The sequence below is a fragment of the Arvicanthis niloticus genome, chromosome 10, assembly GCF_011762505.2.
Source record: "Arvicanthis niloticus isolate mArvNil1 chromosome 10, mArvNil1.pat.X, whole genome shotgun sequence".
Classification (NCBI taxonomy): Eukaryota; Metazoa; Chordata; class Mammalia; order Rodentia; family Muridae; genus Arvicanthis; species Arvicanthis niloticus.
In genome coordinates, this window is record NC_047667.1 from 9,571,492 (window position 1) to 9,598,181 (window position 26,690).

The following is a 26,690-nucleotide window of genomic DNA, read 5'->3' on the forward strand; positions in this document are numbered from 1 at the left end:
AAATTCGTAAGTAAGAGCTCTAATCTATAGCCTCGGCTGAACCTATGCTTGAGTCATGAGACACATAAACAAGCATGCCTGCAAAGGGCCCCTCTATCCCCAAAGCATTCTGACTCCCAGGTATTCCCGCCCAGTAAGCATATATTATATTGTAGAAAAGAAAATAGCAATCACTCCTGGGCCCTGTTGCATTAGAATTCCTTACACATAGAATCTACAAATCATAAAATGGTGATTGTTTCATTTCACTAAGTGTTGGCATAGCTTGTTAGATACCAATAATAACTAGAATAGTTCGTGTCTATCTTCATTCTTAAAACAGTGATATTTCACTTCTTTTATCTCTTTGCAGATGCAAAGATGTCCAACTAGCAGACCACAGGCACACATGGCCAAGGGTAGTTATGAATGCCACCCAACACAAACTGTAAACTTAAGTGGCACAGACACCATCTGGATACTGTATGGATCTGTAGGTTCATGTAACATGAGGGCTGCTAGGGGATCCCCACCCACGCTGTATTATCAAGGCCCGTGCCCCACCCTGGACTTCATGTATTTCAAAGTGGCCTAAAGTATTGCTCCTGCTAATGTTCACTAGGTTAGCAGCTAGTTTCAGTAAAGAGAACATCCCCTTGGCTGCAGCAGTTTGGTCCAGGCCATGGTTCTTCTGGGAGCTCTTTAAAGGCAATTAATTGCACACACAGATGTGAAAAACAAAACATAACCAAAAAAAAAAAAAACCTGTAAACGTACTTACAACCTTGAGGGTTCTTTTTTGTTATTGTTTTGCCCCCCCCCCCCTGTGTGTGTGTGTTAACTTGTGAACAGTTCTCAAACATACACTTTGAGATGAGAACACTGCTGAAATGCTAAAAGATTGGGCATGACAGCTAGAAGAATTTGGTAACTGGCCCAAAATTATACAAGCAAAATAAGGAGAAGCATTTAAATACAAATCTACTTAATCACAAAGAAGACACCCTTTCCACCATATCTTAATGACTTCGACTTCTGCAAGCTAAAGTAATTATTAATGTGTTTTTCTGTCACACATGGAAGAATCTACTATTTGATCCATTGTATAATCTACCTCAATACTACTAGAAAACTGAGAAAAGAAATGAGATCATTTCTATTCACGCGTTAAGAGGTTAGCCTAAATTGGTGGCAAACATCTTCAGTCCTAATACTTGAAAGGCAGAAGTAGTGGATCTCTGAGTTCAAGGCTAGCCTGGAAACATACTAGGTTCCAAACCAGCCAGGTCAGCCAGGGCTTAACAGAGACTTGGTCTCCAAAAAAGAGTTAAACTAAGATCTAAGATAAGAACTCACCGCCTCACCGCTCCTATGTGTTGGGAATAGGAGGAGGGAATTACAGGGGGCCTGACAATCAGTATTAGAGTTTTGCTATTTTATCTAACTTAGCTTTTTCCTCCTTAACCTTTCAAAACAAAAACAACCAGATTCCCTGGAATTGAAGTTACAAACACTTGTGAAGAGTCAAGTGGGTGCTGGGAACTGAACCCAGGTTCTCTGGAAGAGCAGCCAGTGCTCATAACTGCTGAGCCATCTCTCCAGCCTGACCCAGATTTGTAAAAGTTGGAGTTTTACAGATCAGGTGATCTTTATTGGAACGACTTAATTCTAGCATTATAGCATGCAATTAGCCACAAATACAAATCAGTGTAGTCGTGTTCCAATAGAACTTTATTGAAGAGAAGTTTGAGTTTCATACAATTTTTCACAGGTTATCAAATATTATTCTTCCTTTGATTTTTTTCAAGAATTAAAAAAATTTTAAAGTCTTACAATTCACAAGCAATACAAAATAGGTGATCAAACTTGTCTTGCCTATCACAGTCTGCCACCACACTATGCTAAACTTAAAATGCTTTAAGTTTTTTATTTTAAATTTTATATACTGGGAAGGGGTTTCTATCTTGAGGGTAGCTTCCCTTTGTGATTTCTTTATTGTTTCTTGTGTATAGCTGCCTGTAGAGGCCAGATCCCCTGGAACTGCAGTTACAAGCGGTTGTGAGCAGCCCAATGGTTGCTAGAAACTCTGTCTAGGTTCTCTATGAGAACAGTACACATTTTAACTACTGAGATATCTGAATGTTGAAGTCTGGACAACTCTCCTTTATGAACCATAACTTTCTCATCCATAAATCCAAAAAATTCCATATGGAATACTACTACTCATTCCATATGTTGAAAGAATTCATTGCAATACATTGAATAAGGTTTTTTAAAATTTATTATTTATGTGTCTGGGTGCTTTGATTGCATGCATGTTTGTGTGCCACATGCATGCCTGGTGCCCATGAAGGCCAAAAGAGACAGATCCCCTGGAACTAGAGTTATAGATGTTGGTGAGTCACCATGTGGATGCTGGGAATCAAACCTGGGTCCTATGCAAGAGCAAGTACTTCTCACTTCTGAGCCATCTCTCCAGTCTTGAAATAACATATTTGAAAACAACTAGTACAGCTCAACAAATATTAGTTTCATGCCTTTCTCTTTTTTTTCCAGCCTTCACCGTGGCTATGGAAATTAGGAGAAAGTCTTTGGCTGGGCCAGAAAATCTGAACGGTTACTTCAAGTGAACATTAGAGGATTTGAGATAAAGTAAGTCAATTACATCATAGTGAAAAATATCTGTGGGAACTCTAGTTCATAAAGATAGAGGGTAAAAGAAAATTACTTATATAAGTTAAAGGACCATCATCCTTCCAGTCTGGGCCTGAGCACTGAGCAGATCCCGGGAGGCAGCTCTGCCCCCAATCTCACAGAAGGCAGAGGAAGCAGGCCTTCCAGGAGCTCTAACCTGGGCAGTATCTCAGGTAAGAAGATAGCAATACCCGCCTCAAACAGGGAGTAACTAGGACCCACTAGGACCCAGGAAGTCACTCCTGGCCTGGAGCACTGGTTCCTTCCTGTCTGCGCCTGAGCACTGAGCAGATCTTGTGCCCCAGCTCTAACCCCAGTAGTAACACCCACCCCACACAGTTCTGATACAACCAAGGTAATAGGAAAGACAGGCTCCAGTTAGAGACAGGACAGGTAGCACTAAGGAGATCCAGATGGCAAAAGGCAAGTACAAGAACATAAGCATCAGCAACCCAGGGTACTTGGCATCATTAGAACCTACTTCTCCCACACAAGAAAGTCCTGAATTCCCTATATCACTAGGAAAGCAAGATTCAGATTTAAAATCACTTCTAATGATGATGATAGAGGACTTTAAGAAGGACATAAATAACACTCTCAAAGAATTTGAGAAGAACACAGGTAAAAAGGTAGAAGCCCTTAAAGAGGAAACACAAAAATCCCTTTAAGAATTCCAAGAGAACACAACCAAACAGGTGAAGGAATTGAACAAAACCATCCAGGACATAAAAATAGAAGTTGAAACAATAAAGAAATCACAAAGGGAAACTACCCTCAAGATAGAAAACCTAGGAAAGAAATCAGGAGTCATAGACGCAAGCATCAACAGAATACAAGAGATAGAAGAGAGACTCTCAGGTGCAGAAGATACCATAAAAAATATTGACACAACTGTCAAAGAAAACACAAAATGCAAAAAGTTCTTAACACAAAACATCCAGGAAATTCAGGACACAATGATAAGACCAAACCTAAGGATAATAGGTATAGATGAAAGTGAAGATTCCCAACTTAAAGGGCCAATAAATATCTTCAAAAAATTATAGAAGAGCCGGGCGGTGGTGGTGCACACCTTTAATCCCAGCACTTGGGAGGCAGAGGCAGGCGGATTTCTGAGTTCGAGGCCAGCCTGGTCTACAGAGTGAGTTCCAGGACAGCCCGGGCTATACAGAGAAACCCTGTCTCGAAAAAAAAAAAAAAAAAAAAAAAAAAAAAAATTATAGAAGAAAACTTCCCTAATCTAAAGAACGAGATGCCCATAAACATACAAGAACGCCAAATAGACTAGACCAGAAAAGAAATACCTCCCGTCACATAATAAATAAAACATCAAGTGCACAAAACAAAGAAAGAATATTAAATGCAGTAAGGGAAAAAGGCCAAGTAACGTGTAAAGGCAGACCTATCAGAATTACACCAGACGTCTCACCAGATACTATAAAAGCTAGAAGATGCTGGACAGATGTCATACAGACCCTAAGAGAACACAAATGCCAGCCCAGGCTACTATACCCAGCAAAACTCTCAATTACCATAGGTGGAAAAACCAAGATATTCCACGACAAAACCAAATTTACACAATATCTTTCCATAAACCCAGCATTACAAAGGATAATAGCAGGAAAGCTCCAATACAAGAAGGGAAATTATAACCCAGAAAGAGCAAGAAAGTAATCCTCTTCCAACAAATCCAACAGAAGATAGCCACACAAAGATAACTTCACCTCTAATAACAAAAATAACAGGAGACAACAATCACTGTTCCTTGATATCTCTTAACATCAATGGACTCGATTCCCCAATTAAAAGACATAGGCTAATGGACTGGATACATAAATGGGACCCAGCATTTTGCTGCATACAGCAAACCCACCTCAGTGACAAAGACATACTCTATCTTAGAGTAAAAAGCTGGGAAACAATTTTTCAAGCAAATGGTCCTAAGAAACAAGCTGGAGTAGCCATTCTAAAATCTCCAGCCTGAGAACACAAAGGGAGGGGACTCATGGCTCCACCTGTATAGGTAGTTGAGGGTGGCCTTGCCAGGCATCAGTGGAAGTGGAGGGCCTTGGTGCCTGAAAATTTGGATGCCCTAATGTTGGGGAATTTCCAGAGCAGGGTGGCGGGAATAAGGATGGTGGGAGCACACCCTCTTAGTAATTGGAGGAGGGGGGATGGGGTAAGGAGTTAGGCATCAGTGGAAGTGGAGGGCTTTGGTGCCTGAAAGTTTGGATTCCCTAATGTTGGGGAATTCGAGAGCAGGGAGGCGGGAATGGGAGGATGGTGGGAGCACACCCTCATAGAAACTCCCAGAATTGTATGGATTAGACACGACAGAGGCAGGCCACCTACTAGATTCCAGAATTCAAACAAAAAATTATCTTGATACTAAAATTTGTTTTGAGAATTGTATATTGCAGAATATACAGCCTTGTTTTATCTACTCATCAAGCAAGCTGAGCAGACCTGCTCGAACCTCTGATGTCCTGGAATTTCAGCTGGATGCAGTGAAGACACAGCGTCAGAGGCTTATCAATTTACTCTTCCTCCTGCCCCTCTTCTAATATCTCAATGCCCATAATCAGCTTGAAGATGTTAATGAAGAGTCGGCACCCCTATTCCCCAGGCTTGGGGACTGAGGTGGTTAATACTGGGCTGTCTTTCTAGGGAAAAGTAGTGGTTCTGTTGGAACAGGGAAGATTAGCTAGGATTTATTGCATAGCCATAGCCTATTGATAGAAATATGTATAATTGTTATTGAGATGAAGTTATAATTTCTTAAATGGCACAAAATTTACTTTGATTTCAAATTTAAGGTTGTTATTGGTATGAGCTTCTTACTGATATAAAAGTGGATTAATAGTATTACTCTAATAGGCATTGTGCCTATAACACATTTAGGAATACAAGGCTTAGACCCAGTCCTTCTTTAATTTTTCTAACTGATTTGAGATGGTTAGCCTGTGAGTTAAGGGCCTATAGCAAATTCATAGCTGAGTTTATTTGTTAGGGTGTTTTCTATATTTTATTTAGAAATAGCTGAGAGGAGTTAACAGACAACAGTCCAGATTGCCTTACATGAATAATTGGTTTTCAAAACATCAGAAGTCCACAGAATTGATGTTACAAACATTTCTGTATTAATGTTCATTTTGACTAGAGGCCTGTCTGCTCCTGACAGCTTCCTGTCTTGGATTCTAAGAAGAAATTGAGCATCTTTGGAATTACTCCAGTTGTGGTGAGACAGCCACTAGGCAAGAATTGCCTCTTTTCATCTACAGACAAATCACTGTCCAGAAAAGAACACACTTTCAGAATAGTCGACTGATTATATCTGCCTAGACAGAGTAATCAGCCCTTAATAATTCTGCATCACTAGGTCTGTCAGATGATCCTGGGCCAGAAGGCTGAAGATCAGATGCTCCAACGTTTTGTAGTATAGGAACTGTCCAGGTGTTCAGCGGTCTTATAAATTGGCTAAGTTTTAGAAGCTATACTTTGTGCTTCCCATAATTTCAGTTAACTCAGTCATTCTGGATTTCTCACAGGGTTGAAGACTTATAGTCTCATAGCCAATCCCAGCTATTTACTTTGAGAGAAAAGGTTTGAGAGGATGGTTTTCAGCTGACATTCATTCTAAAGCCAAGAAAAAAGCCAGGTTCAGAACTAAGTCTTTTAGTTAGGAGAGATGACAGAGGTTCTGGTTAGTCAACAAAATGATGGACTGGATATTAGGTCTATCTTGTACCTTACTGACACAAATTGGTATAGCTATGCTCTAATTGTATTTTGAGAGAAAAGTTTTATTTTAACAGGAAAGGTGATATGTAGGAGGAGCTAAGGTGGGAGGAGTAAGGAGAGGAAGAGAAGGAATAAGGAGAGAAGGAGAGGAGGAGCTAGGTGACAAGAGGGGATGGGGACATGAAGGCCGTTGGTTCGAGTGTCTCCACCAGTCAAAGGTAGTTGATATATCTAGGTTGGGTATTGGGTTACACTTCTGATTGTATGGGCATCTTATTATTGAGCATTACCAAATTTATAAAGATTTGATTAATATTTTAAAAAATGTATAAAAGCAAAAAGGAGATGGGGGGATGCAATAGGAGTTTTCTAGGGAGGGGAAAGGGGATGGCATCTGAAATGTAAATAAAATATCCAATAAAAATAAATTAAAAACAAAAACAATAAGTTAAAGGACCAAAAAACTGAAGTAACAGCTTAAGCTTAAGAATCAGAATTTGTTACCTTCATTTTATATTTACACAATTAAATATGTCACCCTGTTAGAAGGAATAGAGAGAAATGAAAGAAGTCTGTCTCTATATATTAAAGTCATAGTCTTCAAGGCAGACTTTGTGCAGAAAAAACTACAATGTAAAACATCAATATAGTACACTAATTTCCACATGCACAAATAAGTGAATAATAATTTATATTTACTTTTATTTGCATAAAATAAATACTGTCCAAAAAGAAAAAGAGGCTGCCTATAAAGAGCAGCAGTAGTGTTCAAACATCTCTACATAGACCTTTTTATATTATTTTGAAATCTGAACCAAGTAGCCACATTACTGATTCAATAAAGAAAGTGAAATTCTAAAAAGAATTGAACCAGGCTTGGTGACTCATGCCTATAATCCCAGAACTTGGGTAGGGGGAGAGGATGCAGGATGACTGCAAGTCCTAAATTAAGCTAGGCTATACAATAAATTCCAAGCCAGCCTGAGATATAAGACATCTGTCTAAAAATAATGAATAAAATAACTTGAGAAGTCAGAGGGGTCAGATAATGTATACTGTTACAATTAGAAACTGTGACTTACCTGCAGTGGTTATATTATTTGCATATAACTATGGATAGCTCATCTATATCACTTCTAGCTGCACGACAGATTTCAAACTTACCTAAATAAAGATAATATAAGCTTCTTAAGAATGAATAAAAATGAAAATGGCCAGGCATGGTGGTTCATGCCTTTAATCCCAGCACTCGGGAGGCAATGGCAGGCAGATCTCTGAGCTTGAGGCTACCTTGATCTACAGAGCAAGTTCAAGGTCAGCGACAGCTACACAAAGAAGCCCTATTTTGCAAACAAACGAAAGAAAGGAAGAAAGAAAGGAAAGAAGGAAGGAAAAAAGAAGGTTAACAAATGATGCTTGTAGTACTCTAAAGACTCACTAAGATGACAATCATCTGAAATGGGAGCAGGGACTTATCCAAAAGTTAATTTAAGAGCAGTTTCTGATAGTAGATATTGCCATATGGTTCTTCTTACCTGCCTTCCAAATAACCTTTCTTTCCCTTAATCCCAACAAATGTTAAGATATATGCAAACTTAAAAACTGATGCCTTTCTTGATGCTGTCTCCTAATCTGATCTAGACCTCAATTTTCTTGAAGAAGTTTGTCAAGTAATATAAATATGTCTACTATGTGTAGACATAATAGACACATTGTATCTCGTTTCGTCAATTGTGTTTCTTGACAAAGCCCTATTTTATAACTCTTCTGCTAAAGCAATAAGGCCTCTAATGAGTGTAAGTCACAATAACTTTAACAGCATCTCAAAAGACTTCCCCTGCTATGCAATCACCTCTACATTCCCCACCTATTCTTAAAAATCCATAGAGCCTGAGATGAAACCCAAAGAACTTAAATGTTTAATCTATACATCAATCAAACAGTTGATTTTCCAAAATACATCTGAAAACCAATTAGCTAAGGTCACCAATAACTTTCCAATAGTCCAAATCACAGCATTCTGGCTTTTGCTTTCACTTAGAAGCATTTGACACTTTCACAAACCTCTCTATCTTTTAGCCTATAAGCAGACATTCTCATACTCATTCAGTCCTCTCCCATCTAAGAACTCTTATCTTTCAATGATGATTAAGACCACAATGGTCACCTTCATAAACACTGACAAACATAAAATTTCAACAATGAACTATAAATCTTAAACAACTTTAAATCCTTTGGCTTCCAAATCAGACTTACACAGAAGTACTGCAGTACAGGAGTATAAAGATGTTTATTATAGGAGTATAAAGATGCAACAAATCTGAATTTTAGAAATTTGCCTTGCTATTTACACTTATGGACAAAAAGGCACATGACTTTAAAAATTTATTAATTTGTGTGATTATTTCTGTGTCTGTTGGAGAGAAGAATGTGTGTGAGTGCGAGCACAAAGGTGGCTATACGGATGTTCAGATGTACACACATGAATATAGATGCTAGATGTCATCTTTGGGTATTATTCTTGGGAGCTGTCCACCTGTTACAGGGTACCTGAGGACTTGCCAGTTAGCCTAGGCTGGCTGGCCAGAAAGCCCTTAAGAATCCACCTTGTTCCACCTACCCAAAGCTGGGATCTCAAACTTACGCAACTACCCCTGGCTTTTGGAGTGCTGGAAATGAACTAAGATCCTTGTAAGATCCTCATGTGTTAACAATAAGCTGTGACTGAGCTGTCTCCTGAGACTGACACACCTTCCTGAATTTTACCTTTGTTCTTCTCCACAAGTAGGTTTAACACTTCTCTACAAATTTTGATATGATTAAAGAAAAAACAATTAAGTGAGAAGTGACTACCCTATCTTAACAGCATGACTTGAGGAAACAGGCCTCAAAAGTGGCAGGGAAGGAGACACTAGTCTAAAGTTAGGAAAGCAGCAAGTAAGTAGTTACACTAAGGAATGGTGAGAACCAATTTCTCACTGACGGAAAAGAGAGTCACAAATACAGAATGGAACATGGGTCAGTGTTGTTTGCCTAGCATGCCTAGGTTTTGGGTCTAAACTCCAACATTAAAAAAATTAAAACAAAATCAAATATAAACACAGACAGGAAAAAAGGCTGGAGAAGATTCTGGAGTGCTAGACTAGAACTGTGTTATCAATTTAAACAAACACGCTAAGTACCTATTTCTAAACACCTCCTCTACTGAAGAAAAAACTCAGGATTCCTTAGAAAAAGTAATAACTGCACAGCTAGAACAGAAAAATATAAGATGATCTGAGAATACACTGTGTAATTAGAAGTATGCCAAGGATGGAGACATGTCCAGAAGACACAGAAATCAACTTCAAAGGCTTCTACGACAAAATCTGGAACAATTTGAGCAGTGAAATAAAATTTCAAATCACAGTAACTAATAAGAACCACCAAACAGGAACAGAATTCCATGAGTAACATCTGCAACAATGAGTTTACCCCACACGGCTAAACCTAAGTGATAATGTTGAAAGAAACTGGTACAGTCTTAGGTGTCTCCTCACCTAAGAATAATGGGCCTAGTATATGTAAAGGCCCTAGGATTGATCCTCAGCACCACAAAAAAAAAAAAAAAAAAAAAAAAAAAAAAAAAAAAAAGAGTTAGAGATTTAGCTCAGTGATAGAGCACTTACCTAAGAAGCACAAGGCTTTGGGTTGGGTGTCCAATATGAAAACAGGGGGAAAAAAATCCAAAATGTGTTCACATTACATGATTTCATATGATTTACATAGCAGACACTCAGCAAGCATGAGCTTATAGTGGTCAAGGTCAAACATCACCAGTGGTGGGCCAATACTATGTCTCTGGGTAGTTCACTAAGAATAGCACATCTTTCTGTGGCAAGCACTCCTGCCAACAATGTCCTCAGCGTGAATGTGAGCAGCCATTGGAGCATTTAACTAACAGGACATGTTACAGAATAAAAGGGCTACACTGTTTGAAACTGTCAAGGTCATTAAAGACTGGAAGGGTTAGAGGAACGGTTCTAAACTGAAGAGGGGTAAAAAGGGACCAGTGAGATCACTCAGCAGGTAAAAATGCCGCCACCAAGCCTAACAATCTCAAGAATACACGTGGTAGAAGAGTCAACTTCCAGAACTTGTCTTCTAACCTATGTACAACTATCTTAGCACACAGAAAACAAACGCCAAAAAAATTTTTTGAACAAAAGAAGAATGAAGAAACGTGACAATTAAATGCAATAGATGATCCTAAATCAATTTTTAAATTGGACTACAAAGAACAAAGAAATGCCATTATGATCATTGGGAAAATGTGAATGGCATTTATGGATCTCAAGTTAAGAGTTGTGTGAGCATTTATTTCCTGATCAGGCAGTTTTATGAGAGACTGACCATGTTTTGGTAAATAAAGACTAGAATATTCAGGCATTTTTGTCTGCAACATATTCTCAAACGGTTCAGAAAGTCTAATCAGATTACAAACGGTACACTCATCAGAAATGTGGAGCTAGAGCCAAGAGTGGTGGCACTGGTCTTTAATCCCAGCTCTCTGGTAGGCAGAGACAGGCAGATTTCTGTGAGTCAGCCTCACCTACAGAGGTCAGCCTCACCTACAGAGGGAGTTCTAGGAAGCCAGGGCTAAACAGGGAAAACCTGTCCCAAAAGCCAAACAAACAAAAACAAAACAAAATAACCAAAAAAAAAAAAAAAAACAACAACCACAAAGTGGAACTAAGGATGAGAATGGACCAGCAAGGAGATTAGGTAGTTTCACCAGAGCATGATGGAGTGTAAGAGGGCTAAGTGAAGACATCACTAGGTCAGCAGAGTGCTTACCTAGCATATACAAAGCCCTAGGCTCCATCTTCAGCATCACATAAACCTGGAACAGTGACACATGCTGTAATCCCAGCATTTGGGATGAACAGACATGAGGCTTGGAAGTTCAAGGTTGTCCTTGGCTATACAAGGAAATCAAGATTACCCTGAGTCACACATAACCCAGTCTTCAAAACAACAACAAAATAGATGAAGCAGAAGAGAAGAAGGATCAATTCTAATACCAAGGGGTCCTCTGGACAACTGAAAGGACATCACTAAGTCTACTTTATTAAGTCAAGCATAATAAGATGTCCCAGGCTAATCTTGTATATTCATATAGCTAGTTCAATGGTAAAATGTGATTTAAAAGATTTCAGAAGCTCTTTAAGAATTTTCATTAAGTGTGAAATTACTTCAAAGTGTTAATTTTCAAAAGTTCAGTGTAAACTCATGACAACCATGGTGTCAGCAAAACAGCTGGTTCATTAAATATATCCAGAAGTATTTGGCCTTTCTTTCCCAAAGGAGAACTGCCAAAGGATAAATCTTAGCACTAACTTCATCTTTTTTTTCCTCCTTTCCCTATGTCTAAATATACTGTCATTCTCTACTTTCCCATCTCTAATTCTTTTCATACCTCACCTACACCACAGTAACAGCATTCTTGTCTCCCTGAAACCCTTATGCAGCTTAGTACTACTAACTCTAAAATCAGAAACCCATACTTCTAAAACCTATACTTAATTTTATTTGCTTATACAAATATCTGTAACTGCTGCCTATTGTTAATGCCAATTTACAAGGTAGGAAAGTGAAAAGGTGTTTCATGTACATACATATTCACACATTCATACACAAAGAAAACAATGAACAAATTAAGTACTAAGGGTAGTGGGAATGAAAAAGAGAAAATAAAAGACCTTTGACCTACTCAAACCTTATGGAGTCTCAGCACTCCATAAGGCTAAAGCAGGAGGACTATCAAGAGTTTGAGATCAGACTGAGCTAAACAGTGAGACCCTGTCTTAAAAAGAAGAAGAAAAAAAAAGACAAAGACTTTGACATGAGCTTAATTTATGCTTACTCTAGGAGTTGGTGTTCATTTTATTTTTTATGACATGGTAGGGATTCCAAGGGGGAGTGGGTTCTAAAACCATACTTTTCCAAACTTGACATCAAATAAATAAAACAATCATTTTACCACTAGGATAAACCAAGAGATGATTTAAAGTCAGAAGAAACCATTGTACAGGTTTTTATATGCTCAACAGGAAGATACATTCTAAGGGTCTAAATACAACCCCACTTGCCCAAGTACAAGAGTCATCTGACCTGGTGTTCCATCTCCTACCAGAGCAAACACACATAGGAACAAGAAACTATGCCCACTAGGTATACATCTATACAACAGACAGCTTGCATTTCTTTAAACATACTATATACCCTTTCACACTGCTGACTTTTATACAAGCGAATTATTTTTTTCCACCCTGATCAGTTCAATTCACCCTTCAAGACCATATCCAAATGCCAATTCTCACTTCCCCCAGATCTTAATACACTGTCACTCTAAACTGTGTATGTGAAAGGAAAGTATCAGACTGCATTTACCTTTATAGATAATATTGTTCTTATTATATCAGAAATTTAAATGTTTGATTAACATGTAAAGGAATGTTTGCCACATTATCCCCCAATAAGACATGCAATAATTAAAACAAGGTATAACTATTTTTTTCCAAAATAAGAACGTCTACAGTCTACTTTTGCAAAAGAGGTATTTGGGATAACCCTGAACCATAATCCCAGCCCTCTAGTTTTAGACTGAAGAAATAAAAAACTGTCTAACAATAGGCAAATGATTTAGTTATAGTAAGTCATCTGAATGTTTGAATTATCATTTAAATTATGTTCATGAACATGGTAATATAAAACAGAGAAAGTGGCTATGCCAACTGCCACTTACTTAAAGCATAGTCCTAGATGCTTCAAATATATAGATTCGTTGTACTCAACAACAATTCAAAGCCACACCTGCTCTCAAAAGCCAGAGACAAGACTGCATTTGTTCAAGCCAAGCCTGGATAACATAATAAGTTTTAAGTCTGAGTTATAACATGAGGCCTTGTCTTAAAAACAAAACAAACAAACAAAAAATTCAACTGGCTTAAAGGTCATATAATTTGCCAAGGTTTTTATAAGACCAGATTTTAAACTCATTTATCTGGTTCCAAAGTCTATGATCTTTTTCTTATATTGAAAACCTTCTACCATGCAATGTTTCCAATATACTGCATTCAAAATTTCATCTTTGTCACAAAACTTTAACAATACATACAAATAGGGGGGTCATGTGGGGGAGTTGTTGCCCAGAAGGAAACAAAAATGCCAATTCAAATGGTGACTGGGATAAATACTAATCTTTTTTTAATTACAACTTTCTTTTAAAAACAAAAACAAAAAAAACCAAATTGCTGAACTCATGAAACAACAGAAAAGAAACAACCCTTGTTTTAAATGTTCTTATTAGATAAAACTAACAAAAAAAAAAAAAGAAAAGAAAAAAGGAAGGGAGGGAGGGATGGGGTGGGTGGGTGGGTCTGGGCAGATGGCTCAGAGTAAGGTGCTGAATTTTAATTCCTAACACCTATGCAAAGCTGAAAATGGTGGCACACCTCAGCAGCCCAAGCACTAGGCGGGGAGCAAGCTCATCAGCCAGCCAGTTCAGCCAGAGCCACTAAACTCTAGTCCAGGGTTAGTAAGAAACCCAACTTGAAAAATAAATACAAATAAAGGACTGAGGAAGACATCACAATATTGACTTCTGGTCTCTACATGAACCTGTACGGGCTAACACACATGCACACACATGTGAACATCTAAATGTGAATATCTAAATGTGAATATCTAAAAAATCTACCCCAAGGAACTTACTGCCAGGTCTGAAACCCAGGTCATCTTGACTGGATTATCTAACAAAAAGGTGAGTTCTGCGGAAAACTTAAGAGGTATAAACTGAAGAATCAAAAATGTATAAACTGAGGAGACAAGGGTGAAGGAGAAAACAATGTTGTTGTTTTAAGCAAGAATAAGAAATAGGGTCAGTAAGATCAAACTAGGAGAAAAGTCTTCAAGGCCCAGCAAACAGGTTAAGAATTAATTGGTAAGTACCAGGAACTGCTATATATCTTACATGGGAAAGTGGCAAGAATTTTTTTTCTTTCCTGTTGCTTTATGAGTCCACTGTCATGTTCAGCAATTCTGTTTTGTAAAGTTGCTAATCTTTAAAAAAAAAATGGGATTTTTTAAAGATTCAGTTTTTATTCAACATGTAGTTCAGTGTCAGAGCACTTACTTAGCACCACCTTGACCCTGTGTTGGAACAAATTTGGTCACACAATGCTTTCACCAGACAACTGTGTATAGGATTGTGTACAGAAAATAACCCCTTTACCTCTTTGTGTACTTTATATTCTTCTCAAAAATAAATTCTTTATGAGTGATAAACTCAATGGGGAGGGAGAATTCCTTCAGAAATAATGCCTGTGAATATTAAATGCCACTGCGTGTTCTAAGAAGTTACTGACCTTTAAAGCAAAACAGAGCCTTGGTAATCCCTTCATTTTCTCAACAGATTAAACTGAAGCTCAAGAATTAAGTAAATTGTGTAAACCAGTGGAAGATGGAATACCAGACCTCAGATTTTCTAGGAATCAAGATCTTAAAGCTATGCTAACTCAGACCATATAACAAGCAACCACATTTGGCTAGAAATTTAAAATGATTAAAACAAAATGCAACATCAGCCTCAGTTTTTCACAGACCAGTCCAACTTCAAGTGTTCCACACCCTACACACGGCTAACGGCTACCATATCTAACAGGGTAGGGAAAAAATACTTCCCCCATATATGTCAACTATACTTCAATAAATCTGAGAAAGAAGGCAAAGTAATTTCATCATTACAGAAAATTTAACTGGACTTCACTGTTCTAAAGAACAAGCTTTAGCATGGGACAGGTATGGTTTGAATTCCCCTTGGATAGGAGCAAATGGCACAAGGTTGACATAAGGGTGAACTAATAAACACACGTCAAAAGTAGACTTGATGATTAAGTGAAGTAACTTTTTTATATGTACACTGTCTGGAACTCAACAGGTAATAAATACTAACATTCTTCCCCCCCCCCCCCCCCCCCGATCCTCTTTTCTTTCTAGTACTCTACAGAACCTCCTGTGAGAAGACAGAAATAAGTGAACTTCCCAAATTAATCTTAGAATAAGCATTCAGTTCTTAGCAATTTCTTCAAATACTCATACCTTCCTTCCACTGTTTCTACTAGAGAATAATGAAATAAAAGATAACTGTGAGTACAATAAACATCCCTTGTATTTTATGACTATACTGAATTCTCATTCAAAGGATATAAAACAAATTGTACAGTTTCTAGACAACTGTTCTTCTATGCCAGTAAGAAATATTCTGTATTATTTCATTATGTTTCTTGTCACTATATGATTGAGCATTACATGAAAACATACCAATATGTTTCTCTACAGTACTTTACTAGCCTCCTCCCCCCCAAAAAAAGTCCGACAGAAATTAATCTTTTTTTTTTTTTTTTTTTTTTTTGGTTTTTCGAGACAGGGTTTCTCTGTGTAGCCCTGGCTGTCCTGGAACTCACTCTGTAGACCAGGCTGGCCTCAAACTCAGAAATCTGCCTGCCTCTGCCTCCCAAGTGCTGGGATTAAAGGCGTGCGCCACCACGAAATTAGTCTTTAAGGCTTCTACTGAGCCAGTAAATTTAACATCTCTGAACATCTCATTTAAAAATTTTTTTACATGCAAAAATCCAGAAAAATAACAAAACAATTTATAAAACAGTATATTTCTAGCAATAAGCAAATCTCATTTATGAGTAACAATTTCTATTTAGCTACATTAAGTCACACTGACTTGCATTCCTAAGAAATTCACCAATTTTACATTCCTAATATGAAGACTTCAAACAGACCTTTAAATGATTCACCCTTAACAATCTATCAAACAAGACTAGACTCCTACATGTTTTTTAAGGTTTCTTGCTTTTAAACAACCAAACTCTCAGAAGAGAAAAGAAGTACTCTCAATAAGCATCTCCTTTATCTAATTTATATTTTGTTCCTTAAAGATAATTTACTCAAAAATGTATCTACTGATCTCCCCTTCACAGTTGAGGAACGGCCATAAGTACTAAATAAACAACAATCCACTGTACATCATCTTACATATGCAATACATAAAATTAAAATACTTCATGTATACAAACCAGAGTACTTAAGAATCAATAGTTTACATAAGTTTTCTTAAAAACTGAAAAAAGTTTCTATTGCTATCACACATAAATTTATTATTGTCTCATTTTATACATTAAAAGGTCGCACCTATGCCTAAACTAATAAAAATCTACTTTATAAGATTCTGTAATTTTATTAAAGTTCTTTTAAAAATAATATCCACAACTGGTCACAGTAGAACAGTTCAAGTGAATTTTCCTGAGGCTGCATTCTAAGTACATCCGACCCAGAAAGTATTTTTAGCAAATGTGTTCAATAGATGCTGGTGTTATGCCTAGCTTAAATTAGAAATTAGTGTCATAAATTTAAAGTAACAATATTACTAGGGACATTTTAAAGCTACTTAATTAGGACACCGTGGGGGAGGAGCAGGAGAAGACTTGACACAATTTACTACTACCTAGAAGCCACTGGGAACCTGAGCTGAGAATGTCATATACTCACTCACCTGTTACTACTTTTGAGGAATCTCTGATTTTCTACCTTAACAAACTGTAACCAACTCAGCATTAAGAAAAATTATTAAAATAGTAATGCTTCCTTGTGTTTAAAACAATCTTTTTAGCAAATGTTTAAAGATCAGGTAAACACAAAATACTGTCACGTACACATGTACATGTACACACACACTTAGAAATCAAGATCACATCCATGGACATGTGCTATTACAAAATATGAACAAAGACAAGAATGGCATAAAAAATGTGAAGAGACACAAAACTTTTGTGGTAACTGGGGCAGAAATGTATTCTGACCAAAAAAAGGTGGCATGACTGATCTTATGAGTGAATAAAATGGTTCATAAACTTCTTGGAAACCGGCTTTTTTCTTTAAAAGAACATCAAATTTGTAGCCCTCAAATTTGAGATTTAAATAATGTATCTATCTAAGTATAATCTATTAGGTACTCTGAATAATTGTTTAAGGTCATCCCCTCCCCTTCTGGAAAACAAGTTTTCTCCTTTGACACACTAATGTTCACAAACCCAGTGTTTTCAAAAAGCTGTGGTATTTACTCTCCAGTCTTCATCTAGTCTGTCTTTACAAGTCAGATACACTAGCTTTTTGCTTTTGTTTTTGTTTTTCCTCCACAGCCATCTTTGAAATGTGACCAATGAACTGTGTTATTTCATCTGGACCCAAGATCTAGTCACACACTCAGTATTTCTTGAATTGCTCATTCCAAAAGTAGGTATGACTAGTCCTCCTGGAACAAGCAGTTTTTAAAACCCTCTACATAGTCCTTGTACACACTGATGTCACTCTCTGATGCAAGGCCAAACATAAAGTCTCTGACCTAAGTTTCAGGGAAACATCCATATGCATTAGCAGTGAAACTGTAAATTGTTCCATTATTGAAGAAACTCCAGCAAATGCAAATGCATCCATACATGCATTTAACTCTCTCTCTCTCTCTCTCTCTCTCTCTCTCTCTCTCTCTCTCTCTCTGTCTCTCTCATCTCTGAATTGAACTGATTTTCAGAAATCGTTCTGGGACAATTCAGGTGACTACGGTTTGGTAAAAACAGTTCTGTCCACAAAGGACAATCATACGCTCCATTTTTCCTGTAACTATAAAACAAACATTAACACAGAAACGAAAATGTAAAGCCAAAAAGCCACAAATCACTGCGCTTACATTTTACAAAACCCCACAAACGCCGATCTGTTCTTTACTACAGACTCACGGTGTATCTAAACATCATGAAGGTAGGGACGATTCCAAAGGATCATGAAAAATCTAAGAGAAGGATTCAGATCTGTTCTACATCTCAACTTTTTGGGCCCAACTACAGATTCCTAAAAGCAAGTAGAATACTAGCGAGTCACAAGAGACTTTCAAGTTCAATGGAAGGAAGCGTGTGTTCCTACCGCATGCGGAAAAAATAAATAAATAAATAAATAAATAAATAAATAAATAAAGATGCTTATATGAGTCCACTAACCTAACAATAAGAATTAGAAAAAAAGAATCCCACAAATGAAATGCTGAAGATTCTCCAGCCTTACCTTGAGTTTAGGAACATTCCATCTCCGCATCTATCCCATCCCTTCTCCCCTGCACTCATCCCTAGCAGAGATTTCAACTGTAAACCCCAGGGAGATTCGAGTGCCCGGACCCACTAAGACAAGGGGAGCCGAGCGGGTAGTCTGGCCACCTGGCCCCGCGAGCTTCAGGTGCGCGCCCACGACCTGCAAAGGGGGCCCAAGCAGGCCGAGCGAAGAACCTGCCCGAGCGCCTCTCTTACCTTCGTTATCACAGCCGCGTCCTCTCGGCTGGAGAAAGGGGGGGAAAAAAATCCAAATACAAAAAGCCAGGAGGCCCCGGGCTCGCGGCCGGGGGAAGGAGGCGCGTAGTCCGCGTCTGGGTGCTCGCCCTCAGCGCCCCGCGAACAGCCGCCGCCACAGCGGCCGCGCCACGGCCGCGGGCCGCCTGCACCCCGTCATCCTGCGGGGCTGCGGCGGGGCCGGCGTGCGCGGGGAGGCGCGCGCTCGCACCTCGCGCCGAGATGAGCTAATCCCTTCACACGCGCCCCGAAAGTGCAGCGGTCCCCGCAACCCGCGGGCCCGCGGGCCGAAGTCAAGTCTCTTTCAAGTCCCGGAGCCCCGATTTCTGACAGGTCCCGGGAGTCTTAGAGAACAATGTCGCGTCCGCGGAGCGGAGAAGCACGCGCGGCGTGAGGCGGCGGGTGACTCCAGGGAGGCGGCTCTGTGTGAGAGTGCAAAGGAGAACCTCGGTCACCCGCCTCCTTCTTCTCCTCCTCCTCTCCTTCCTCCTCCTCCCTCGCCCCCACCGCCTCCTCCGTCTCCTCCTCCTCTCTCAAGCACACCCCGTCTCCGAGGCCGCAGCATAGCAACCGAACATGGCGGCTGCGCAGCCCCCGGCCAGTCAGAGCCCCGGAACGGCGGCCTCGGCAACAGGAGGCGGTCTCGCGAGAGGTGAAGCCACGCCCCTGCTCCGCCTCCTACCCAGTTTCGGAGCGCGGGCGCCTGCCTAGAAGCAGTGGCACTCACAGGTGCGAGAGAGGCGGGATTTAGCGGGTTGGGAGGGGAGGGCGTGGCTCCGTGTCCACACCCCATCGCCAGGCAGCCATTGGTTCCTTGACTGTCAGTCCGGCCCCTCCTCCCTCTTCTAGGGTGTACCTACTGACCGACTCAGGAGATACAAAAAAGGGGCAATACCGCAGAGTGGGGAAACGCGACCTCCTGGCATCAGGTTGTCCCAACTAAGAGCTAATAGAGAGTATAGGTTTTGAAGTGCAGTTTTCAGTCAGTTCTCCTAAATATGGGCCCTCGAAAACAAAGCCTAAGCAAAAGGCATTTCATGGATAAAACAAAGGATAGGTGCTTTCTGTGTGCAAGGAACACTGCTTTTTTAAAAATCAAAGTCGTTCAGTCATTTTAAGAATGAGGGTTGGTATTATCATGGCATGGCCTTGAGGAGGGTACTCTCTTAATATTTTCTGGGTAATACAAACTTGTTGATGAGAGAACATTCCTATGGAATGGGTGACCTCAGCTGAGGTCAAATGAGGGAAGGGTGGGTTGGGAGGACCCTCACATTTCCTCTTTGCTGTTGGTTGGTTGGATTTTTGTTTGTTTGTTTGTTTTTTACATTTCTTTATTTTGTATTCACCTAAAATTTTGTGTGTGTGTGTGTGTGTGTGTGTGTTTATCAGAGGACAAGGTTTGAAAGTTGGTAATCCCATGTGTGTCCCAGGGAGTGAACCCAGAACTTCAGACTTGTCAGCAAATTCCTTTCCTTTACCCTTTGACACACCTCAAAAGTCCTTGACTTTTTTTCCTCCTGGGAGTGGGGTTCAATGCCCTTTTCTGTGGTCAGGATTCTTGTTAGTTCTTAATCTCAATTTGTACCTCACCAGAGACCATATTTATATAAAATGTTTTGCCGGGTGGTGGTAATGAATGCCTTTAATTCCACCATTTGAAAGGCAGAGGGTCTCTGTGATGTCAAGGCCATCATGGTCTACAGAGCAAGTTCCAGGACAGCCAAGGCTACAGGGAGAAGCCATGTCTTGAAAAACCAAAATAGATAAATGGATAAAAAGATAGATAGTTGGTTTGTTCAAGGAGCTCAGGAGAGAGCAGTTGCCCGTATACATCCAAGGTCCTCAGCTCCCAACACCTACATGCTGCAAAGCTGCTTCTCTCCATGTTGATGAAATGACTTTACCAGTGAGGAAAACCTGTGCAAAACTGTCGAAGACAACAGTTTATATCAACTTTTTCTCATTCTTACTCTGCTCCTACTTTTTCTTGTCCAGCTGGTGATGAACTCTTGACCAGGTAGGAGCCTGAGGCAGGAGGATCAAGAGTTCAAGAACATCTGTAGCTACACAGAAAGTCTCAGGCCAGCCTGTGCTACATGATACCCTGTCTCGGGATGTGGGTGGGACAGGGCAGTGCCAGCCTGCACTCATTCATTCTTCCCTAAGTATATATTCTTTCCCTCAGCTCTCCATTTTGAAATCCTTTGTTCGAGGTATTACTAAATGCTTCTTGTCTCACTTTGGTCAGCATTCATTCATCCTTGAACAAAAGATCAAAGAGAATTCACCAGAGTCAAGCACTAAGAAATAAATGGCTCTAGACACAAATGGCTCTAGGTTTAAACGTCCCTTTGGTGTGTTTCACAATGTTCATCTTACTGCACAATACTCAGCCCTGTGTGGATATTGCTGATAGTCCATGATTTGATCACTGCTGCTACCTAAGGCAAAGCCTCTCAGTCATCTCTGCAGCCCTCGGAATGCCTGAGGACACTGCCGGCAGAGAAAAATAAAGGCAGGGAAAGAACAAAACCTTTGAATCACAAGTGAGCAGGGTTTCAAGAAAATACCAGAAATAGACCTGTAAGATAAGCCAGTCAGTAAACTTGCTGAGCAACTGTGAGGACCTGTGTTCAGATTCCCCAGAGCACATGTAAAAAGCCAGGCATGATGAGCCATTCACAGCTGTGCCACCATCAACCCTGACTCTACCACAAAACTGTCACTACTAATTATCACTAACCCCCAAAAGACATCCTCTGCCTGTTGATCATTCTCTATTTTCTCCTCCCCAAACCTTTACCAAGCCATAATCTACTTTCTGTCCCTATGCATAGTTTGCCTACTCTGGATATTTCACATAAACAGAGTAACTTCCCAAATAGAGCCTTCATAGTGGAAATCACCTAGATGCTTCCAGTACCCACAGTCATCCCTAGAAAATTCTAAGTTCATCTTAAACCTACTTTCCTGCATCCCTGAAAAAGAAGGAGCAAGTAATTGTGTAAGAGAGGAAGAGGAAGAAGAGGGGGACAATTGCTTTACAGGCTGTGTGGCTCAGTTAGTAGGATGCTTGCTTTATTTTCATGAAACCCTGGGTTTGATCCTCAGGACAACCTAAGACCCTGCATAACGATCCATGTGTGAAATTCTAGCACCTGAGATGGAACCAGGAGGATCAGAAATTCAAGGTGATTCTCACTACATGATGAGTTTGGGACTAGCCTGGGCTACGTAAGATGCTCTCTTAAAAAACAAAACTAAACTTTAGACCATACCCCAACTTCATATTTGCTCAATGAAGAATAAACTGAGAAATAAATTCATGCTTCTCAAATTTTAATCTTTATATCCATCACCTGGACACCTTGATTAAAATGCAGGTTCTAGGCTGGCAAGATGGCGCAACAAGAAAAGACACTTGCAACCAAATGTAAAGACCTGAGTCCAATCCCAGGACCCCACATGGAAAGAACTGATTCCTGAAAGTTGTCATCTGACATCCACAGACCTGCCGAAACATCGCAGTAGACATGTGCACAAACATACACTCATGATACATTTTAAATGTAGGAATTAGTTTTAAAATACAGATTCTAATTCACTAAATTTGGGGTGGGGCAAGAGATCCTGGGGCCCTGTATGAACTTGGCAGATAAAATGCTTCTTCTGTATGAACTTGGCAGACAAAATGCTCCTGTACTTGCAAGTTCTCTTTGAAAGAAAAGTACATTTCTACCCCCATTTAAATTACGTTCTTTAAAACAATTCATATATTTCTGTGCCTATTCTGAATGATCTGATGTTAACCTGTTGGTTAGCACTGCATTTGATTTTGCATCTGGCCCAAGTTATAACCAGAGCCTTGAGCTCCATCCCAAGAGACAATTTCATTTCAGCAAAACATTATCTATCGTGTTACATACACAATATTAATAGAGTTTTACACTTTTGGGTTCAGTTTGAATATTGCTTACATTTTATAGATATAAGAACCTTGTGAATACGAATTTTATACCTAATCTAATCCTGTACCTAAGAGACATAATTAAGATAATTAAACAGTTAGGAGTTCCAAGACTTTCTTTTTCACCTTAGAACTGGCAAACATTACTGGATATTGGCAGACACTGTGCCTGACTGTGACTTTTCCCTGTGTCTGCAGTCTGCCCTTGGCTGTGCTTTGAGAGATTAAGAGCAAGGGCTCTGTCCTCACTTGGAATTAGTTGGCAGACAAAGATGACTGGGCCTTTTAGACTTGGTAGCTGATGGCAAGCCTTCTTCTAACCCTGGCTAGCTAGGCCCTGAAAGTAATAGGTGTTTGTTCTATCCTGTACAGCCAAGCTCAGCCACCTGGTTCTTGGCAGTGGCTCCATGCAACAGCAGGGCAGGAGAGGCTATAACTGGGCATTATAGTTGACTCATAAGCTACCCTACCATCAGTAACTTGGAAGGACCCCTTCAAAAGAAATGAGTAACCCAACTCTGGATCACAAACTCAAGCCCTAATTTTTGAACTGTAGAGTGAATTGAAGGACAGGCTAAGAAGCTTAGTGAGGCCCTATCTTATAATAGAGATACAGGGGGAGGGGGAGAGGGAGAGAGAGGGGGGAGGGGAAAGGGGAGAGACAGAGGGAGGGGAGAGAGAGGGGGGAGGGGAAAGGGGAGAGACAGAGGGAGGGGAGAGAGAGGGGGGAGGGGAAAGGGGAGAGACAGAGGGAGGGGAGAGAGAGAGGAGGGGAGGGGGAGAGGGAGAGGGGGAGGAAAAAGGGAGAGGGAGGGGGAAGGGGAGAGGGAGGGGGAAGGGGAAGAGTGAGGGGGAGAGGGAGAGGGAGAGGAAGGGGGAGGGGGAGAGGGAGGAGGACAGAGGGGGGAAGGGGAGAGGAAGGGGGAGAGGGGGAAGGGGAAGGAGAGAGGGATAGAGGGAGAAGGAGAGAGGGAGAGGAAGAGGGAGAGAGGGAAAGGGAGAGAGAGAAAGAGAGAGAGAGGGAGAGAGGGAGAGGGAGAGGGAGAGAGGGAAAGGGAGAGAGGAGAGGTAGAGAGAGAGAGAGAGAGAGGAAGAGAGGGAGAGAGGGAGAGAGGGAGAGAGGGAGAGAGGGGAGACCTCAGCCGCTGAGATGGCTTCCTGGGGAAAGGTACTTGCCACCAAGCCTGATGGATGACTTGAGTTCTATCCCAGAACACACGTGGTAGAAGAGCGAATACTCCCATGACTTCTCCTCCAACTTCTACATTCACATTGTGGCACAAACGTGGCACCTACACTGGAAATAAATGTACTAAGAGCACATAGCTCAGTGGTAGAGTGCTTACTGAGCATGAAGGAAGACCTAGGTTTGATTTCCAGTGCCAGGAGAGGCAGAAACAGAGACAGAGACAGAGACACCTTGGGGTCAGTGAAGAGATACAAAGAGGTGACTAGAAAGGAAAATTAGACTCCATTTTCTCAGGAAAGCTCAAAAGGCTATAAATTTCAACTTTAAAACACCTATGTTAAAATGACTTAATTTTGTTGCCTAAGCTATATGGATTTTCAGGGCTCAGAGGATGTTTACATCAGGAAAGTGCTTGCTTTCAAAATGTGAAGACCTAAGTTTGACCTCCAGAAGCCCCCCCACACACACACACACATGCTAGGTTTGGTGACCTATACCTATAACCCCATCACTGACAGATGGATCTCTAGGTTCATTGGCCAGTCAGCCTTGCCTAATCGGTAAACTTCAGTCCCAGAAAAGATTCTATGGCAGATAGCCTTTTGAGGGTGACACCCAAGGTTGTCACGTGCACACACATCTACACGTGTGTATGTATACAGACACACACACACACAAACACACACCATGTCAAAAAAATGATACACAGACTTTCAAATGGTCATTATGAGTATCACACGAGTCCGACAAATGACCTCAGATGGGTAGCTGTGTCCCTTAGCCATATACTTGGGGATGAAGGAATTTGAACTTTTTACCTATCTGGAATCTTCATGCCTAACTTAAAGCCAAGCAGAACAAACCAAGCAAACGTAAAGATTTAAACCTTTAAAAAAGTGTCATCGGGGTGGGCGGTGGTGGCACACGCTTTTAATCCTAGCACTTGGGAGGCAGAGGCAGGCGGATTTCTGAGTTTGAGGCCAGCCTGGTCTACAGAGTGAGTTCCAGGACAGCCAGGACTACAGAGAGAAACCCTATCTCAAAAAAAAAAAAAAAAAAAAAAAAAAAAAAAAAGTGTCATCAGATCTGGTGGTGGTGGCCCATGTCCAGGCAATGCATGCCAAGACAGAGGTAGATGGACCTCTGAGAGTTCGAGGCCAATCTTGATTTGCAGTTTGAGTTTCAGGACAGCCAGGGCTACATAGAGAAACCCTGTCTTGGAAAACTGAGACAAAACAAAAAGCAAACAAACAAAAGTGTCACAGGTTGGGTCAATGATCGGCTTGAACCAAGTGTAGCTTGTTTGGTAAAGTGTTTGCCTAGCAGTCACAAAGTCCTGGGTTCAATACACATTGTAAAATCTGCATGGTTTGTGCATCCCTATAGTCTCAGGCCTGAAAGACAGACATAGGAAGAACAGATGATCAACAGATAGGCAGGTCCATAGTGATTCTGAGGCCTGTCTGGAACACATATATTCCTGTCACAAAAAAAAAAAAAAAAAAAATGGGGGTGCCCCATGTTGTGGCACACACCTTTAATCCCAGCACTTGGAAAGCAGAAGCAGACAGGTGAGTTTGAGAACAGTCTGGTCTACATATTGAGTCCCTGGTCAGTCAGGGATACATAGGGAAACCCTGTCTGAAAACACAACCAGAAACTACAGAGGCAGGTGGTCCTGAAGAGATGGCTCTGTTGGTAAAGTGCTTGTCATACACGTGTGAGGGCATAAGCTCAGCCCCCAGAGCCCACCAACAACGCTGGTGGCATGTGCCCGTAATCCAAGCTCTGCGATTAGGAGACATTACATCTCCCAGACGCATTGACCTACCAGCCTAGCCTACTTGGCAAGCCTCAAGTCCCAGTGAGAGGTCCTGTCTCATAAACAGAGCTGACAGCTGTTGTAAGGAAAAACACCCAAAGATTGGCCTCTGGACTCTACACACATATGCTTACATGTGCACGTACACACACACACACACACACACACACACGAATGAACTCGTCCTACTGTACATTTTCTTTTGTGTGTGTGTTTTTTCTCATTTTCTTTTTTCATGTTTTTATTAAATTAATTTTTTATTGGATATTTTATTTACATTTCAGATGTTATCCCCTTTCCCCTTTCCCCCCCACCCAAAAAACCCCTATCCCATCCCCCCTCCTCCTGCTTCTATGAGGATGTGCCCCCACCCACCCATACATTTTCTTGATGACAGCGGAATTATGTGCCTTGGTCTTCCTGTGATTACAGAGCTATGTAAAATATAATTTTTTTTTTTAAGAAACTGCTTTTTAAACTCAGGTGGTATACAACTCTAAGACTGTTGATCCAAATGTGTCTGTCTGTCTGTCTATCTGTCTCCCTCTTCATGTATCATCCATTTTTTCCCTAAAGAACAGCAGAAGCCCCAAAATAGGAATCTGGAGATCAAGAACTATATGAAAAGCCAGGTGTGGTGATGTATGCCTGTAATCTCAGCACTCGGCACCTCAGAATAGAAGGATATCAAGTTCAAAGCCAGCCTGTGCTACATACTGGGGCCAACCTGGTCTATATAGTATTCAGGAAGAAATTCTATTCAGAAAGTTAAGGAACAGTATATATTTCTTACACTTCCAGCTCACTCTTCATAGGTAAGTACTAGCAATAGTTGTTGTGTAAGTTTCT

At 40.5% G+C, this 26,690-nt stretch overlaps 1 protein-coding gene across 4 annotated transcripts in view; it reads right to left on the reverse strand.

Annotated features, from left to right (window-relative positions):
* The window catches only part of Ptpn4 (protein tyrosine phosphatase non-receptor type 4), a 159,177-nt gene extending 140,173 nt beyond the window's left edge, over nucleotides 1-19,004 (reverse strand). For 3 of the 4 annotated variants that reach the window (XM_076941031.1, XM_076941032.1, XM_034513095.2), the window contains exon 1: nucleotides 18,822-18,964. The gene's annotated coding sequence lies outside the window, so the exon portion shown is untranslated. Of the gene's footprint in view, nucleotides 1-18,821 lie in introns of all 4 variants that reach the window. The other variant, XM_034513093.2, reaches the window with a different exon arrangement.
* Nucleotides 19,005-26,690: the final 7,686 nt, after the last annotated feature.